Genomic DNA, 20,704 nt, shown 5'->3' on the forward strand with positions numbered 1-20,704 from the left:
TTTATTTATTTTTATTTTATTTTACTTTTTTATGCTACCCAGATTTTAATATGCTACCCAGATTTTGAGGTAAAAGTGTATTCCCATAATATATACAAGTGCATTGTACTCTGCTCAGGTTCAGTGAGACTCAGGGCTCACTAAGGGCCAAATGCTCTCCTTGGTGTGGGTTTCTGCTTGTGTCCTTCATCTATCCAGATGTTCTAACAAAGACAGATGCAGGAAGTTCCAAGGTTAGACGTTGCTGTCACTGTCAGAGTCAGTGAGTTGTAAATCTTGTTGCAATATCCTCATCAGCTGGTGATTCCCAGGGAGCCGGCTGCTGCTGTTCTCCATAGGGCTTCTGTGAGGTGACTGCAGAGGAGGACGCTGAGAGGAGGAGGCTTTGGCTGTGACAGGCTCCTGGTCTTCAGTGCTGGAGCTCTCAGAGTCACTGAGTTGTAAATCTTCTCTCAATATGCTCATCAGCTGGTTTTTCTCGGGGAGTTGGCTGCTTTGGTTCCCCACAGGGATTCTGTGAGGGAGAGGAGGATGCTGGGAGGCCGAGGCACCTGGGGCAGGCTCCTCCTCTTCACTGCTGGAGCTGTCAGAGTCTGAGGTGCTGCTGTCTCTGAGGGTCTCCATCCGATTCATCTCGGCTCTCAGCTCTCTCTTAATGTCCTCCAACTGGAGTTCCCCGGGAGCATCCTCTTTCACTGGACAGGCTGTTGGCCCAACAGGTGTCTTCCCTGCGGCTCGGAATGCTATGGGAGTGGGCGGTGCCGGTGCAGGGGGCGGTTCCACTCTTGCCTGGGTTTTGCTCCCTCCCTCAGTTCTCAGCTTCTTGACCTGAACGCTGCTGCTGAGTTTTTCCAACACACATTCGCCGGTATCGTGATTAATGATGAGAATACAGTCTCTCTCATAGGGTCTTTTGTTTCCTTTGAAGACAGTCTTTGGGGCTGCAGCGCCAGGTAAGTGAGGCAGCCAGACCTTGACCTCGTCTCCCTTGCCCACCTGGAGCTCTCCTTCCCCTGATGGGTCTGCAGAGGAGGGCTTCAAATCATAATGGATCGTGTGGAACGAGGACTTGGGCCTCTTCTCAAAGCTGTGCCCGAGAGTCAGGCAGTGCTCCTTGCCGTCCAACAGCGGGTTCCTGGTGCTCTTCATGGCTCTCTCCCTGTCTTCAAGCTGGCTGTAGTCACTGCCTGGTGTGGCTCCTGGGGCGGCCTCCTTACTGCCTCTCAGTATAGTCCTGCTCTGTAAAGTTCTGATAGTCTCTCAGTTCGAATCCTTCCCGGGGAACAGGTTTCTTTTCTATAGAATCTTTTCCTCTGTGAGCAGGTTTCCAGCCAGCCTCTTCTTCTTCTTCCTGAATGCTGGCTCTGAATCTCCTCCAGCTCTAGTCCTTCCCAAATCCAGACTGCTTCCCAGACCCCATGTTGTCTTCTTTTATCCTCCTAGAGAATGAGCATGTGAGAACCCAGGGGCTTGTGGGAAATACTTCAACCAATCATCTTGCTCCTTTTAAAGGTGAAAACTCCTTTAAATGTGTAAACTCCTTTTCAGAAGTCTAAAGGTGTTAACCCCTAAAGGTGTGAACTCTGGGCTAGAGAATTGTTTAGACAACCTGAGTTCTCACCTTCTAATCCTAACATCTCCCCCTCTCTTTTGATTTAGAACCTAGGGTGGTCATGGCCTTTTAACAGAAATCCATCAATATGGGAGGTATTACACATAATTATATAAACACATAGTAACATAGCAATATAACACATGCTAGAAGTATGTAACAAATAACATGATCAAATAATCACAAATTGAAAATTAATAAATGTCCATAAGTCCATTGTGCATTAGTCTCATCTTGTGTTAGGAAATCCAATGATTGCTCCAGGTTTTACAATTCTTTCACAGTCTTATCTTGTGTTAGAGAATCTTTAACAGTCTTCTTATCAGCCATTCTCTTTCAGTGTCAGATATTTCTTAGATTTTTTTCCTTGGTTTTGAGGTCTTTCTCTTTTTCTATCTCTCTCTGATAGGCAAAGTGAATACCACTCGTTGGCCTGAAAAGGTATCTACCACCAAGTGGACAAAAGACAGACGACCAAAAGATTTATAATGGGTCACATCCATTTGCCAGATTTCCGTGGGTCTCCAACCATGACGGTTTTTCCCTGGAGGGAGTGTAGGAGCATGGAAAGGAAGGCAAGCTGTACAGCTTTTTACTGTGCTCCTAGCTTCCTCTCTTGTTATTCCAAATAGTAAAGGTAAAGCTCGAGCAGCTTGATGATATTTAGAATGAGATTCTTGTGCTTCCTGAAATAAAGGAGCACTGGATAACATATGCAAAAGGCTATCTGCCTTTGAATTTCCATCAAAAGTAGTACCTGGAAGTCCACTATGTAAGTGGACATGCAAGATATAACTCTTGCCTGGATGCTTTCTCACTTGCTCTTGAAGTTCCTTAAAGAGCTGAGAAATATTAGAGGCTGCAAATTTTATTTGGGCTGTGGCAATTCTTTGTACTACACCTACTGAACAGACGGAATCAGTCATTGTATTTAAGTATCCTGGGTAATAAGGAAGAGCTAGCATGATAGCAAATAATTCATTCTGTTTAGTAGACTGAAAAGGAGTCCTGACTACTTTCTTTATGGTTAAATAATGACAGTATTCAGCACAAATATTTTCTATGGAGGGGTCTGTAAATATTGTTGTTCATTTAAGAGGAGCCTTAGAAACCTTCAAAAACCCATTGCCAATTATGTAGTATCCGGGTTATCTTTAATGGAAAACCATGTACAAAATTTTGAGCTGTGGCCAATAAAATTGGTCACTCTGGCATGGTCACAGCATAGATTAATTTATGCATTAACATAGAATGTGTATATTTTTTCAGGACTTATCCCAGATAAATGTACTACACTCTTAATGGCTTTTAATAAAATTCTAGCCACAAGCACTGGGTAAGGAATAAGGCTTTGTTCTGGTGGTGCTGGGAGGCTTCCCCACTCAATCACACTGTCTCCTTCATGAAGGACTCCTGTGGGTGCCTCTTTTCTAGCAAAACCTGATATTTCCAAGGGTTTTTGAGTGACTCTTTCAACCACAGTGGATAAAGCCAGTTCAACTTCTCCCAAAGCCTCTTGGGCTTCTTTTGTAAGCTGGTATGGTGAATTTAAAGCACTCCCCTTGAAATGTCATATAGAGGTTTCAGTTGATTGGTAGTTAAGCCTAACCCTGGACGCATCTATTGGATATCTCCTGTTAATATTTGGAAATCATTTAAGGTGTTCAACTTTTCCGTTCTTAAAGAAAGCTTTTGTACTGTGAGTTTCTTAGGATATACTTCCTATCCTAAATATTGAAAAGGATTATGTCTTTGAATTTTTTCTGTAGCTATATGCAGTTTTTAATACTTTAGCATTTCCATGGTCTTTTCTAGACATGCTTCTAACATTTGTTCCTCAGGTGCACATCCCAAAATATCATCCATATAATGTAACGATATTACGTTTGGAAATGCTTTTCTTACTGGAGCAAGAGCAGCAGCAACATACATTTAGCACATAGTAAGGCTGTTTCTCAATCCCTGTGGCATAACTGTCCATTCATATCTTTGATACGGCTCGACCAAATTAACACTAGGCATTGAAAAAGCAAATCTTTTCATATGCTCCTTATCTAGAGGGATAGAATAGAAACAATCCTTAATGTCTATAGGCCAAAGAGGCCATTCTCTTGACAACTGAGTAGGACATGGAAGTCCAGGCTGAAGAGTTCCCATAGTTTCCATCTGTTCATTTACTCTTCTTAGATCAGTTAACATCCTCCATTTTCCAGATTTCTTTTTCACGAAAAATACTGGGGAATGTCAAGGACATAAAGAAGACCAAAAAGCGTCCTTGGACAAGTTGTTCTTGTACTATGTCTAATAAGACATGAATTTTATCACTTCTTAAGGGCCACTGTTCTACCCACACTAGTGATTCAGCCTTCCACTGAATAGCAACCAGTGAGAGTGCAGGTAGGCCTTCAACAGCAGCCCTGCCTACAAATCCAAGGTGCTTACTTGAAATCCTATCTGTTGTGAAATGTCTCTTCCCCACAGATTGATGGGGATTTGTTCAACCACAAAAGGAGTAAAAACTCCTGTTTCATTTTCAAATGTCTATCTCAAAGGCATAGCACTAACTTCTGCTGCTATTGATCCTCCTACAAAAGACATGTAGGTGTCTGCCTTAATATTTAACCAGCGACTGCGCCAATTGGCACCTCTAATAACTGTAAGAACTGCATCCGTGTCTACCAATCCTTCTAATGGTATTCCAGTTATATAAATAGTAAGTATAGCTTGGTCAGCTGTCACAGCTTCTGTCCAATATATTCCTGGATTTTGTTCATCGGAGTCAGAATCTGGGTGACTGCCACCTGATTGCTTATTAGGGGTATGTAACAATAAGCCTGATGCCACTACCTCTCATGGTTGATAAATCACACATTGTCTACCTATGTTAGTGACTGGGAGATTAGCTACACGTTCTCTACATACCCACATCAGTGTATGGATGAACACTGTTTTGTAAGCCCTCTCAGAAGGTGAAATGATCAAGCCTACTCTTCCTGGAGGCAAAGGATCCATAGGCTGAACAGGAACAGATTTCACTTCTCCAGGGTATATCTCAGCAGTCTCTACTGCATACAACTATATTTTTCCTAATTTCAATCCCTTCCTTCCATCTCATTGCCTTTTGGCGGATTGATCATGTCTTAAATTTCTCTGGATGTAACCTCGGCTGCCATCATGCCCCACTTGGGGGGCTGAAGCTGGGCCCCGCATCTTATTTCCCTGGGTAAATCTACATTCGGAGGCCCAGCCAAAGGCCTTGTGACATTTTGACATGGAGTTTTAGGTCTTCTCTCACCCTGTCTTCTAGCTCTATCTCCATATCTACCCTGAGTTCTTAGATGTCCAATTTTTCCACATTGGAAATATTGACGAATTTCTCTAGAAGTCCTTTGCCAAGAGGGACCCTGTCTTTCCATGTTCATCACAGTCTGGGTGTAAAAAGTATCTGTTCCCACTATAGCACAGAGTCTTATGATCTCCTCTAAAGGAGTATCTCGGTCTAGACCCCATATAATTCTTTTGCAAATCTCATTGGCATTATTCTTAGCCAGATGTCTGGTCCTTATGTCTGTAGCTATATTTTCTCCAATAGATCTTTTGACAGCAGTTTGCAGACGTCCCACAAAATCCGCAAAAGATTCATTGGGACCTTGCTCTATTTTAGTGAAAGCCTCCCCCCGAGCTTTCTGTCCGGGGAGGGAACCCCAAGCTTTTATTGCAGCCTTAGCAATTTGCTCATACCCTGTCATGGTATATTGAATCTGTTCTGAATTCCCTCCATACTGACCTCACCAGCTAATTGCTCAAAAGTGAATTGTGTGTTAACTCCTGTTTCCAAATTGCATCTGACTTTGATCTTTCATAATTCATGACACTTCACAAGCTACAACAGATTTTGTCCAGGTTCTGAACCTGTCCTTGCTATGGATTTCCAATCATTTGGGGTTAGGACTTCATAAGACACAAACCATCCAGTAACATTTTAACATAAGTTGATGTAAACCCATAAAGGGTGCAACCTTTTTTCAAATCTTTAATTTTATTCAAATCTAAAGGTGTATATCTTCTCCTTTTTTGACCTACAGACCCAATCTCTTCAATCACAGGATATGCATGTATAAAATCACTTATATCCTGTCCTTCTCTCTTAGCTTTAAGCAATGCCTTCTCTAATCTTGTCATAGGCTGTTTAACAGGTGATTCTGTTTGTGTCACTGCCTCTTCCCCTCCTAACTTCTTGCACCACCCCTGAAGGGTTAATTCCCTGAAGGGAAATGCTTCTGATGTTCAGAATTGTGCTTAACTCCATTGTTATCTGATTCATCTTCTTCACCTAGCTTAGTTGGATCCTCCCCCTCTAGCTCTTTCTTTTTTTCCTTTATTCTAACAATTTTTAAAGCCACTTGGATTAAATTGTAGGTATGAAGTGTATCTTTGGAAATTGCGTTTGGTTTGGAATGGTAGTGTTCTCCTAGTAGCTCTCCTACTAATTCCCAATCATCTAGATCCAATTCTTTTTCCAGAGAAAAACAAGGACATATAACCTGCACAGTTTTTAAAAGTTCAGTGATTTCCTCCAAAATTATAATCAATCCTTGGCTTTTCATAACCTTGAAAAAGCTCTCTAAACATTTGCCTTGAACAGAAACAGAAGGCATTTGCCCCATTTCACTGAAATTCTAATTTAGCTCTTTAACAAAGTTTCCTTGTTACTCATGCTTCTGGTTAAAGAGAGGCTTTTCCACTGAGTTATGGATGGGAGGCTTTTCCACTGGAATCAGGATCTTGTCTGTCCCTGTTCTTGTGCCAAAATGTCAAGGTACGGGCTAACTCCTCTGAAGGGCTAAGCACAAGTGCTTGCCCCAGTTTGGGCGCCAAAATGTAAAGTTCTGATTGTCTCACAGTGGTAATGCTTCCCTGGGAGGAGGTTTCTTTTTTGTATAATCTTTTCCTCTGTGAGCAGGTTTCTTGGTTTTCTTCAGAGAAAGGATTCAAACTCAGGTCTTGCTTAATTTTATTATTATTATTTTTTTTTTTGGTCACCCTTCTTACCAATGAATGGGACTGATTGGTTAAAGTATTTGTCAGTACTGAATCACATGATTCCTGTTCCCAGAACTTTGTACCTTGGGGGAGGTCATTTACTCAATGCAGGAATGAACTTTGAACCTGGGATACAGGAAGTTTCAGGAAGTAAAGTGACCTGTGGCAGGCAGCCAGCATTGTTGATTATTGGTGAAGGATAGTTATGTCCTTTTAGTCTATCCAATGAGAAGGCTCCAGTCCTTTGTTTGTAAAGCTTGGACAAGCCTGGAAGCAGGTTGGTTTCTAGGAGTACATGGCAAGGGTTGGGATGGCTCCCAGGTTGTGTCTGGGCCTCTCCCTTGCAGGAATTACATGAATGCTTTCTCTTTGTACCTGATGATGTCACTAATTAGGTTAATTGGATTGGGAAAGGGGTCTTTCCTGTCATGATCCTTTGCTACATTTAATTTTGGCATATTTCTTTCTAAAGGTAAGCTCTCTTTCCTGAAATTTCAGAGGAGAAACATGATGAATATTATCTTCCACAAAGACGATACTGCCTCACGCCCACCCCAAAAAAGAATATAAATATTTAGACTTATTATTTCAAACAATTTCACAGTCATTTGTTATCAGTTTTATATAATTAATGATAACTCATCTATATGAAGCATTTGACCCATTTCAAATTATTTTTCCCATGAATCCCTTGAGTTTGGAAACACAAGTATCATTAGAACCATTTTGCACAGAAGGATAGTGACTTTCAGAGCTAAACAATGAATTGACAAGTGTTACACAATTAACAAATTGACTAGCCAAGACAGGCACTGAATCCCCAGACTCTTCTCTGAGAGTTCTTTTTATGACTTCAGAAGCACTAGCTCATTAACTGGTGCAGAACTTACTGAACTTGGAGCACAAAAAAATTTGACTCTCATTAAAAAGTGTCAAATAAACTGGAAGAAAAGATGTTCCCACAGAGCAGGGCAGGAAACCCATCTATTTTAGGAACTCTTCCAAGTGCTTTGAACACAAGAATCAACAGAAGGTGATTGACCAAGTGAATATTTTCATTTGGGGGGAAGACAATTAAAAGCACATTTCCATTTTTCTATCTACCTTCTCGATCTCTATTAATTCATTCTATAATTTCAAACATATTCTTCATAGAAGACATTTCCAACCATTTGAAAAAAGGTAATTATTTTCTCATCTCAGCTTCTCTTTCCTTAATTCTATCAACATTTTGAATGAGATATTCTCTCAACCCCAGCAAACTCAAAATTCTTAATGCTTTACATAGAGAGTCAAATAACTTCATTAAGAATTTCCAGCATATTTAAGGAAACAGCCATACCAATGAGCTAGCTGAAATTTTTACTTTTATGTCGCCAATATATTAAAAAAATTAAAGGTTTAAGGAAACATTAGGTAATGACAGTGAACAAGCTGGCTGTCTTATCAATCAAACAAATACCTTCCTTAATGACTATAAGTCATTCAACATGTTTTAACATGGTAATGGACATAAGGGACAGACTTTATTCAAAGCCCATTTGGGTTGTCTATAGAAATTCTTGACACTTGAAAAGTCAATGAGTAAAGAGATTATTCTGCATTCATTCTGGAATGTCATGTAGGCTGCCTTCTTTAATCATAAAGATTTCTGGTTTTGTGGCAAAAAGAATTAAGACCCTAATTTTTTCCCATTTTGGCTTCAGCAAGTCTGCCAAAAAGTTCACACCACTATTTCAATCTGCTGCGGCCACAAAAAGTGGTCATAAATCAGCAGATCCTCACTCAAATTTGACACAGAGTTGAGGAAATAAAACACAAATAAACATAAAACTTTAGGCTTTCTTATGGATTTAAATATCTGCCTAAGGGTCTAATTTCTATTGTTTTTACAGCTATGCTCAACATTTCAAGTTTTGAAAAATTACTGAAGAAAATATTGGACTGGAATTTATTGGCAAGGTTTCTGCCTATGAAGTAGTAAAAAAAAAAGTAGTAAAAAAGTAAACAAACAAAATTCCTCCAGTACTTATGGACATTTTAATATAATTGTTTTTTCTTTATAGTTGACAACTGCTTCTTTGAATTTAAAGTCATAATGATGATAAATACTTGAAAATATTGAAGATTTACTAAATCCCTACCTAGTGGAAGAGGAAAGTAACCAGCTTTTTATTCTTTTACTATCATGAATTTCCATTCTCCAAGAGGGCTCAAGAATTTCTTTGAAAAAAACATTTTATTTCTTTCAATTCAATTAAATATATTCATCAGTATAATCATATGTTGAACATCCAAAGGGTTCAAGAACCATAATCTGATATCTCCTTTTCTAGGTAAGAAAACTAAATCTTCTAGGTCAGGAAAAAGGAAGAAAATATTCAAGGTTGAGATAGGTTATACTTGAGCAACTATTTATTATTAAAAAGTCAATTAATCTACTTTAAGATTTAATATAATAGAGAGATGCAAGTTTTGTATAATCATTATTATAATGATCTTTTTTTTTTAAAAACATTTTCCACAGAGATTCTACATGCAATGTATCATATAAGGGGAAGTTCTCAGGGCAGATATAATTGTTCATAGTTTATATAGGAAATATTTAAGATGTTAAAAGTCTTTTTAAAGGTTATCTAGATCACCCACATTTGTGCTATTTGTCATAAAACCATACTCTGAAACTCTAGTGTAATTCTGTTCATTTCTTTCTTTTAACTAACATTTACATACTACTTTGTGTGTGTGTGTGTGTGTGTGTGTGTGTGTATACCGTGTAACCTATAAGTTGGTAAGTTGCCTATAATTACTGACAAATCAGGATTTATAGTAATTAGAAAAATTAATTTGATGCGATAGCAAGTTTTTTTTTTTAACACAAGGACATTTTTTCTATCAAAATATCTATTTGAGTAATCATTACTTCTAAATCTGCCATTGACTGTGAATTAGTACATAATTATTTTTTTTCTTTTAATACATTTAAGAGTTAGCAACATGTTAAAGAATACACACACACACACACACACACAGAAACACAAATATGTGGTTTTTTTTAATAACAAAATTTTTTTTTTTTCTTAAAAACAAAAGTGGATAACATTAAGTCAGACATGCTCAATGACAATGATTGTATTTTCTTGTTTTTCTCTTCCATAACCAGTTAATTATATGTGATCTATCAGCTCAAAAGCTGTCATTGAGTTGGCATGGATCTTAAGGAATGCTTTAGTTGAGAAGATTAAAGTTCATTTAATATCATTCAGTCTGAGCTTAACTTTTTTCCTAAAGGGCTTTTCCCATTTGAAATCCCATGATAATTTGATAGAAGAAACAAAAATTGCGTCATGTGATACTATTTTTTTCTTTTGATAGTTGCTCTTGATTTTAAACTGGAACAAAAGTCCTTGCTCCATCATTCAATATAAATATTAAAAAAATCATGGATTTATACATTGAAATCAAATGGATGAAAGAATATAAATCTCTAAAAATCAGAATTGGCAGTCCTTTTTGATTTGGCATTGGAACTTGACATTTTTGTGTGCAATTGAAAAAGAAACATTTAAAAAAACCTATTTATTGAACTCTGATTAAATAACTTAAAATTGCATAGTGACAAGTGAACATAAAAATACTTTATTCTGAATCACATATTTTATAGGAAAGAAAACTGAATACCAAAGAGGAAAAGTGGCTTCCCCATCTTTAGTTCATAATTTCCACTCATAAAATATTCACACCAAATGGCAGGAGAAAATTTCACTATTGTGGCAGGATTCATTCTCCTTGGTGTTTTTGATCAGCCCAAACTCCAAGAGTTTCTGTTTGGAATATTTTTGGTAATCTACTTGAGTATTATGATAGGAAATGGTCTTATCATTGTAATGACCAAAGTGGATCCAAATCTCCAAACCCCCATGTAATTTTTTTCTTGGAAACTTTTCTTTCTTGTGAATATGTTACACATCAGTCACCCTACCCAGAATGCTGATAAATATTTGGACTGAGAATAGAACTATATCTTTTTTGGCTTGTGCTATACAACTTGGATTTCTCCTGATTGTGGGAGCACCTGAATGCTTACTTCTTGATATGATGGCATATAACCGCTATGTGGCCTTTTGTAAGCCTCTATATTATCCATTCATCATGAACATAAAATCTTCTCTCTCTTTTATACTATTTTGACTCCTTTGTTTAACTCTATAATATACACTCTTAGGAACAAGGATGTCATTGTTGCATTGAAAAAATGATTAGCTAAATGTAGAACAAAGTGTAGTTAAGGTTATAGTCTCTTGTTTACTTTTAGTGTTTCACCATTCTTAGTAAAAGGTAACTAGGTGACAATGTGAATAGAGTGCCAGGCATGGAATCATGAAGACCTTAGTGTAAGCCTGGCCACAGACTGTTGTGGGTCTGCTTCTCTGCAACTTCACTGGAAATTGAAAGTTTCTTACTGCACACTTCATGCTATCACCAGCCTTCTGACGTCTCCGGCCCCGCTCCGGAGACAGGAGCGGGGAATAAGCAAACAGAGAGCCAACATGTAGCAGAGCTGTTCTTTATTGTCTGCTGCCCAAAATGTCTCCCCGAGCGGTTGCTGTTCCCTACTTTTATACAGAATCTTCTTGGACCCTCCCCGATTCCTCCCATCGTGGACGGGGCCAGCTCCTTTAGCAATGCCTAGCCGTTTTTCTCCTTATATGGCCAAGCAACTCATAGTTCCACGCATCTACCGACACGTAGCTCTATTAGTCGACCCGGAACCACATCCTGGAGATGACTGACATTAGGGCGGCTCCCTTCCGCACAGGGAAGATCGGTTCTAGGTCCCTTACAATTCCCCCTTTTTGTTTAATATGAGGGTAGTGGTTCAAAATTCAAGATCTTTCTTTTGTAGCTAACACAACTCGGGGTGACAAAGGCGAAGACAAAGCACCAAGAATGACAGTATCAAAAATATATATATAACAAACAGTGCATCAAGAGTGGTAGTATCAAAAAACAATATCAAAAGACCAAAAATATTTGGCATCAGACTCATTGACCAACGGTCAGTTACAATTGTATTCCCCTTCTTTTGTTTAAAGCATTGGACGCCTTCATATCAATCAAAATTTTTTGAATTACAGCAAATACACCTCGGAATAACAAAGGGAGGATACAAAGCATCAATAATAACAGCAGGAAAGCAACAGCTCCTATGATTAGCCAATGCATGATATCATTGAAATTAACATTTTTCCACCAATTAATAAAATCATGTTCTTTTCGTTCCCACTCATCTTCAAATGTTGTAGTAGCGTTTTGCATAGCTAACAATATCTCATCCTGAGCAGCAAGTTCAGAAGTAGCATTTGCCATAAAAGTAGCATTTTTCAGAATAATTTCAAGATCATTATACAGAGAAGAATTAAATGGAATAGGAGTTACACATAAAGGATAATATTTATAGTGACATTGCATTCTCATATATCTCAACATCAATGCCTGTTGATGTACAACAATTTGCATTACATCAGATAACTGTGAGATTCTATTTACCATTATCCGATCCTAACTTTCTTGATGCCGCCAAGCAGCATTGTTTTTTAATCATAAATTGTTGTAGACTTGCAGCTAAAAAAGCTACCTCCTGTTGAATTTGATATATTTGCATTTCCTCTATCACATTAAGAGCCAAATTCACCACTGATATAGCTGTATCAAAAGAACTGTCTCGTTTCATTCTAGTTAATTTTCTTATCATGTCTATAGACAAAGAAGGATTTTTACCAAAAAATTATTTAAGGGTTTGGCACATACATCTGTGCAGGTGCGGGGTACGGGAGGGCTTCACTAGTATCGTCTGTATCTTGACAGTTCTTTATTAATTGTCTATGCCCAGGGAGGGAGCCACTCTTCTCTGGAGCACAAACTTCTCTAGGAATGGCTAGTTCCTAGCATCTAGTGTCAAAAATATACAGAGTTCATGGAACGGTCAAGCTCCCATAATTTGGAAGCTGAGGTCTGTTAGATTTGAGTGAGCTTATAATCCTAATATGAAATTTTAAATTTCTTAATCATTTGTCCTTAAGATCATGAAAATAATAAGAGGACTGAGCTAGTGGGGTGAAATTAGAGTAAATTTGCAAAGGTCTGGTCTAGCTCCTCTTGTCAGAATAAGCAAAAGTCCTTGCCCCACGTGTGGACGCCAATTGTAGCGAGCTGTCGTCTCCAGAATCTGCTGGATCGCTCTCTGGGAAGAGATCTGCTGTGTCTTCTACTCAAATCTCTCCGACAGATTCTTCTTCCTGTAATGAACCGTTGTCTCCAGGCAGTTGCTGTTAACTCTTGTCCAAAGAAGTGACTTCCCTTCCTGCAGAGAGCTCCGTCAAGCCTGATGCAATTCAGAGTCCTCTTCTTTCTCTGAGAGTCCTCTCTTTTATTCTCCCAGAGAATGGGCGTGGGATAATGCAAGGGCTTCTGGGAAGAACCACCCAAGCCAATGAGCTTGCCCCCTCTATCAAGTCAACCTGAGTTCTCACCTTGTAATTGTCCAGAAAACCTCAGTTCTCACTTAGTAATCCTAACATCTCCCCCTTTCTTTTGATTTAGAACATAGGACAGTCATGACCTTGAAACATAAATCCATCAATATGGGAAGTATTACAGATAATTACATAAATTACATAAGCACATAGTAACATAGTAACATAACACATGCTAGAAGTATATAACATAATCATAAATTGAAAATTTATAAATGTCCATAAGTCCATTGTCCATTAGTCTCATCTTGTGTGAGGAAGTCCAATGATTCCTGCTGGTTTTTAAAGTTCTTTAACAATCTTCTTATTATCCATGCTCTTTCAGTGTCAGATGTTTCTTAGATCTTCTCCTTTATTTTGAGGCCTTTCTCTTTTTCTGTCTCTCTCTGATGGACAAGGCGAATATGACTCGTTGGCACCCATCTGATTCCTTCTCCTGCTGAAGAAATACAAGCAAACCCTCTCCCCCAGGCAGTTAACCTATCTGGTCCCTTCCATTCACCACTTTCTGGATCTCTCCACATCACCTGGCGATTATCTAAGGACAGTGGAGATGCTCTCACTGGACACTGCCCTTCTGGTGGGTTATAAAACCTGTCTGCTGGAGCCAGCGCATCTTTGTCAAAAATTAGAAAATTAATGGTATAGAGAACTAAATTTAGAAGTTCCCTAGGGCTACCTGTGGCTCCCCCTTTCTTTTGTTTTTGGAGGAGTGTCTTAATATCTCTGTTTCTTCTCTCTACTATTGCCTTCCCTTGAGGATTAAAGGGTATGCCCGTGGTATGTAAAATCTTATACTGTGCACAAAAGTGTGTAAAATGTTTGGACGTATATGCAGGTCCATTGTCTGTTTTTATTGCTTGTGGCACACCCATAATTGCAAAAGCTTGTATAAGGAATTCAGTGACCACTCGGGCTGTCTCTTTTGCTGCTGGCATTGCAAATGTGAATCCTGAAAAGGTGTCTACCACGACATGAATAAAAGATAGACGACCAAAAGATTTATAATGGGTCACATCCATTTGCCAGATTTCATTGGGTCTCAAACCACGAGGATTCTTCCCTGGAGGGAGTGTAGGAGCATGGAAAGGAAGACAAGCTGTACAGCTTTTTACTATGCTCCTAGCTTCCTCTCTTGTGATTCCAAATTGTAAACGTAAAGCTCAAGCAGCCTGATGATATTTAGAATGAGATTCTTGTGCTTCCTGAAATAAAGGACTACTGGCTAACATGGTTAGAAGGCTATCTGCCTTTGAATTTCCATCAAAAATGGGACCTGGAAGTCCACTATGTGAGTGGACATGCAAGATATAAATCTTGCCTGGATGTTTTCTCACTTGCTGTTGAAGTTCCTTAAAGAGCTGATAAATATTGGAGGCTGCAAATTTTATTTGGGCTGTGGCAATTCTTTGTACTACACCTACTGAATAGGCTGAATCAGTAATTATATTTACGTCTCCTGGGTAATAAGTGAGAGCTAGCATGATAGCAAATAATTCATTCTGTTGAGTGGATTGAAAAGGAGTCTTGATTACTCTCTTTATGGTTAAATCATGAGAGTATATGGCACAAATATTTTCTTTGGAGGCATCTGTAAAGATTGTTGGTCCTTTAAGAGGAACCTTAGAAACCTTTTCTTCAAAAATCCATCGCCAATTATGTAGTAGCCGGGTAATCTTTAATGGAGATCCATGTGCAAAATTTGGAGCGGTGGCTAATAAAATTTGCCATTCTGGGATGGTCTCACAGCATACATTAATCTGTGCGTTAGTATAGAATGTGTATATTTTTTCAGGACTTATCCCAGATAATTGTGTTACTCTCTTAATAGCCTTTAATAAAATCCTAGCCACAAGCACTGGGTAAGGTGTAAGGCTTTGTTCTGGTTGTGCTGGGAGGTTCACCCACTCAATCACTCTGTCTCCTTGGTGAAGGACTGCTGTGGGTGCCTCTTTTGTAGCAAAAACTGATATTTCCAAGGGTTTTTGAGTGACTCTTTCAACCACATTGGATAAAGCCAGTTCAACTTCTCTCAAAGCCTTTTGTGCTTCTTTTGTAAGCTGGCGTGGTGAATTTAAAGCACTGTCTCCCCTTAAAATGTCATATAGTGGTTGTAGTTGATTGGTAGTTAAGCCTAACACTGGACGCATCCATTGGATATCTCCTATTAATTTTTGAAAGTCATTTAAGGTGTTCAACTTCTCTGTTCTTAAAGAAAGCTTTTGTACTGTGAGTGTCTTAGGATATACTTCATATCCTAAATATTGAAAAGGAGCATGTCTTTGAATTTTTTCTGTAGCTATATGCAGTTTGTAGTACTTTAATGTTTCCTTGGTCCTTTGTAGACATGCCTCTAACATTTGTTCCTCAGGTGCACATCCCAAAATATCATCCATATAATGTAACAATATTACTTTTGGAAAGGCTTTTCTTACTGGAGCAAGAGCAGCTGCAACATACATTTGGCACATAGTAGGGCTGTTTTTCATTCCCTGTGGCAAAACTGTCCATTCATATCTTTTATAAGGCTCGGCCAAATTAACACTAGGCACTGAAAAAGCAAATCTTTTCATATCCTCCTTATCTAGAGGAATAGAATAGAAACAATCCTTAATGTCTATAACCCATAGAGGCCATTCTCTTGGCAACTGAGTAGGAGATGGAAGTCCAGGCTGAAGAGTTCCCATAGTTTCCATCTGTTCATTTACTCTTCTTAGATCAGTTAACATCCTCCATTTTCCAGATTTCTTTTTCACCACAAATACTGGGGAATTCCAAGGACTTAGAGAAGGCCGCAAGTGTCCTTGGTCAAGTTGTTCTTGCACTATGTCTAATAAGGCCTGAATTTTATCACTTCTTAAGGGCCACTGTTCTACCCACACTGGTGAATCAGTCTTCCACTGAATAGGAACTGGTGAAAGTGCAGGTAGGCCTTCAACAGCAGCCCTGCCTAAAAAGCCGAAGTGCTTATTTGTAATCCTATCTGCTGTAAAATGTCTCTTCCCCACAGATTGATGGGGATTTTTTCAACCACAAAAGGAGTAAAAGCTCCTGTTTCTCCTTCAAATACCCATCTCAAAGGCCTAGCACTAACTTCTGCTGCTATTGATCCTCCCACCCCAGACATATAGGTGTCTGCTTTAATCTTTGGCCAGTGACTGGGCCAATTGGCACCTCTAATAACTGTACGATCTGCACCCGTGTCTACCAATCCTTCAAATGGTATTCCGTTTATATAAATAGTAAGCATAGGTCGGTCAGCTGTCACAGCTGCTGTCCAATATATTCCTGGATTTTGTTCATTGGAGTCAAAATCTAGGCGACTATCACTAGATTGCTTATTAGGGGTCCGTAACAATAAGCCTGATGCTACTACTTCTCCTGGTTGATAAATCACACGTTGTCTGCCTGTGTTAGTGACTGGGATATTAGATACACTTTCTCCAGTCTCCCACATCAGTGTATGGATGGACACTGTTTTGTAGGCACTCTCAGAAGGTGAAATGGTCAAGCCTACTGTGCCTGGAGGCAAAGGATCCATAGGCTCAACAGGAACAGATTTCACTTCTCCAGGGAGTATCTCGGTAGTCTGTACTGCACACAACTCTATTTTTCCTAATTTCAATCCCTTTCTTCCATCTGATTGCCTTTTGGCTGATTGATCGTGTCTTAAAATTCTCTGGATGTAACCTCGGCTGCCATCATGCCCCACTTGGGGGGCTGAAGCTGGGCCCCACCTGTCATTTCCCTGTGTCAATCTACATTCGGAGGCCCAGTGGAGGCCCTTGTGACATTTTGGACATGGAGTTTTAGGTCTTCTCTCACCCTGTCTTCTCACTGTATCTCCATATCTACACTGAGCTCTTAGATGCCCAATTTTTCCACATTGAAAACATCGCCGAGTTTCTCTAGAAGGCCCTTGCCAGGAGGGACCCTGTCTTTCCACATTCATCATTGTCCGGGTGTAAAAAGCATTTGTTCCCACTGTAGCACAGCGTCTTATGATCTCCTCTAAAGGAGCATCTTTGTCTAATCCCCATATAATTCTTTTGCAAATCTCATTGGTATTTTCCTTAGCCAGATGTCTGGTCATTATTTCTGTAGCTGAATTTTCTCCAATAGTTCTTTTGACAGCAGTTTGCAAACGTCCCACAAAATCTGCAAAAGGTTCATTGGGACCTTGCTGTATTTTAGTGAAAGCCTCTCCACGATCTTTCTGTCCAGGAAGGACACCCCAAGCTTTTATTGCAGCCTTAGCAATTTGTTCATATATTGTCATGGTATAATTAATCTGTTCCGAATTCTCTCCATATTGACCTTCACCAGCTAAGTGCTCAAAAGTGAATTGTGTGTTAACTCCTATTTCCAAATTGCATCTGACTTGAATTTTACATAATTCATGAAATTCCGCAAGCCATAATAAATTTTCTCCAGGTTCCAGACATGTCCTTGCTATGGATTTCCAATCATTCGGGGTTAGGACTTCATAAGACAAACCATCTAGTAACATTTTGACATAAGCTGATGTAGACCCATAAAGTGTACAACCTTTTTTCAAATCCTTAATTGTATTCAAATCTAAAGGTGCATATCTTCTCCTTTTTTTACCTACAGAGTCAGTATTTTCAATCACAGGATATGCATGTATAAAATCACTTATATCCTGTCCTTCTCTCTTAGCTTTAACCAATGCTTTTTCTAATCTTGTCATAGGCTTAGGCTTCTTCACAGGCAATTCTGTTTGTGTTTCTGCCTCTTCCCCTCTTTCTTCCTCCATCTCTGAAGGTGGGGTTGATGTGGGCCTGTCAATAATCTGTTCTCTAGGCAGGGTTGAAGCTTCTTCAAGAGAATCATACCATAATTCCTCATTTAAATCCTCTTGCTCTAGGGAAAGATCTTGATCTTTCCTTTTTTCCTCACACTTCCTCCTCTGTTCATTTTTAGAACTTTTCTTTCTCCTACAACTTGCTTGATAGTTTAAGGCTAATTGAAATATGTTGTAGATATAAAATACTTCTGCAGAAATTGAACGAGGCCCATTTTTTGCTTGAAATTCTTTCATTTCATATCCCACTAGCTTCCATTTATCTACATCTATCTTTTCTTCCTCTAAGAACCAAGGGGATGTGCGTCTTAATGCAGCCAAGAGTTTAGCAATCTGTACCCAGGTTACAAGTAAACTCTGCTCCTCAATTATGTTGATTATACTCTCTATAGTACCACTCCTGAATGGAGCTGAGGTTGTTTCTGGGGCTGGGGTTGAGTCGGCTGAGGTCCAGGGATTGAATATAGCTAACATCTGCCCCATTTCAGCTATAAGAGATTCCTGGTTTAGCCCATAACAAGTTAAGTTCCTTATTTATCTATTAGCACGCTCACTTAATCTTTAACAAAGTTTCCTCCTTACTCACGGTTCTGGGTCAGAGAGACTGAGATCTAGATCGGAAGCTTTTCCACTGGAATCAGGACTGTGTCTGTCCCTGTTCGGGCGCCAAATTGCAAAGGTCTGGTCTAGCTCCTCTTGTCAGAATAAGCAAAAGTCCTTGCCCCACGTGTGGACGCCAATTGTAGCGAGCTGTCGTCTCCAGAATCTGCTGGATTGCTCTCTGGGAAGAGATCTGCTGTGTCTTCTACTCAAATCTCTCCAACAGATTCTTCTTCCTGTAATGAACCGTTGTCTCCAGGCAGTTGCTGTTAACTCTTGTCCAAAGAAGTGACTTCCCTTCCTGCAGAGAGCTCCGTCAAGCCTGATGCAATTCAGAGTCCTCTTCTTTCTCTGAGAGTCCTCTCTTTTATTCTCCCAGAGAATGGGCGTGGGATAATGCAAGGGCTTCTGGGAAGAACCACCCAAGCCAATGAGCTTGCCCCCTCTATCAAGTCAACCTGAGTTCTCACCTTGTAATTGTCCAGAAAACCTCAGTTCTCACTTAGTAATCCTAACATAAATTAATTTCATTTTCCAATACATAAGACAATTACATATACATAATATAACTAGAAAGAGTAATAATAATACTATAGGGATAGCTAAACTATTAAAATAAATGGTAGCGCTACCTGATCTAAATAAGAAATCATACCAATGCTGGTTAGTATCCGATGTTACTAAATGAGAGGCCTTGATAAGTTGTCCTGCAGCTATAAGAGTCTGTATTCGATGTTCATTTAATGCGCGCTGATTAGACTCTAATAGTTTCTTCATAACTAAGATCTGTTCAGGATATCCATATATATTAAGTAAAGCAAAGTAATTAGGTAAGACAAAAGGTAACACATGAAATTCACACATAACAGCCCATATCTTAACTTGACAATACACAAGAGTTCCAGTACACCAAAAAAAAAAGTACACATAGCATTTTCAGATCATTGTTTCTTCCATGCTTCTAGTAAATTAAACATATAATCCCACATTGCAACAATCTCTGAGCATTTTCTTTTTGTATCTAGGTATACATATTTTGTAAAGAGCATTTGGTCCACTTAAATAATTTATTAATATTTCCAGTAAAACCCAAACTAGTAATAATACTATCATTCAAAATCTGTAGAAATTGGCCTTGATATTTTAAAGTATTTTGGTGGAGTAGGATCGTCGTAGGCAACTATTGAGCCAAAGGCAACTATTTGAGTCAAAGCCTGAGAAACATCTTGTCCAGCATTGCGCAGTCTGCTGGCCGAGGTCTCAAGGTCTATTGAATTAACTATACCCAAACCAGTTCCAGCACCACCAAATAAAGTGTCATACCAGGTTATTTTCTTTCTAACACAATTTGTCAGAGGAGGAAAAGTTACATTATTGGTACAAGTTTTAGGAACTCTTATGATTGATGGGGGATGTTTTGTAGGAGGGGGAGGTGTCAGTAATAGATATTTTATCTAATAGTGAGGTTTCAATACCGCTTTCAAGATTTTACATGCACAGTTTATCAGTTGCTTTTCAATGTTTGTCTCAGCTTGCTCTCTGCATTCAGTCCTTTAATTCTGATATGCTGAGTCCACTCTCTTTCCTGTGTAGCACTGCTGGATCTGGATCTGGATCAGTCCTTTCCAGCTCAGGGTCAGCTTGGCCTCCTTCCATGTCCTAACCAGGACCCCGTCTCCAAGCTAGAACTCACGCACTGTTGAAACCCTAAGGGAGGAGTCTGAGCAATAAGCCTGTTTAGTTGTAAAGTTTTCAGATGTTAAAGTAAAGACATAACATATTTCCTTAAAAAACAAATCCTTGGTTTCAAATATTAGATACAAGGAAGAATTTTGAATCCCTTTAAACCAGTTTGCTTTCTTCAACCAGAAACAGCTGCAGCTTCCTGTTGCTGCTTTACCCCTGCAAAAATACGTCCCGTCTCACAGTCATCTCTCCGTGACTACCTTTTCCAACAAGTTCCTTCTTTTCCCCACTGATTTCTTCTTGAAATCATTTGCTCCCACTAATTCTCTCCTCCCAATGCCTACTTGCTCAAACTTTCTCTGACATAACTTTAAACACTTCCAAACCAATAACTCTTCTGAG

The 20,704-nt window shown here is 39.1% G+C and overlaps 1 pseudogene; it reads right to left on the minus strand.

Annotated features, from left to right (window-relative positions):
- Window positions 1-234: 234 nt before the first annotated feature.
- On the minus strand, window positions 235-1,149 carry LOC141547445 (ELL-associated factor 1 pseudogene; annotated as a pseudogene).
- Between the last annotated feature and the right edge of the window lie 19,555 nt (window positions 1,150-20,704).

The sequence above is a fragment of the Sminthopsis crassicaudata genome, chromosome 6, assembly GCF_048593235.1.
Source record: "Sminthopsis crassicaudata isolate SCR6 chromosome 6, ASM4859323v1, whole genome shotgun sequence".
NCBI classification, from domain to species: Eukaryota; Metazoa; Chordata; class Mammalia; order Dasyuromorphia; family Dasyuridae; genus Sminthopsis; species Sminthopsis crassicaudata.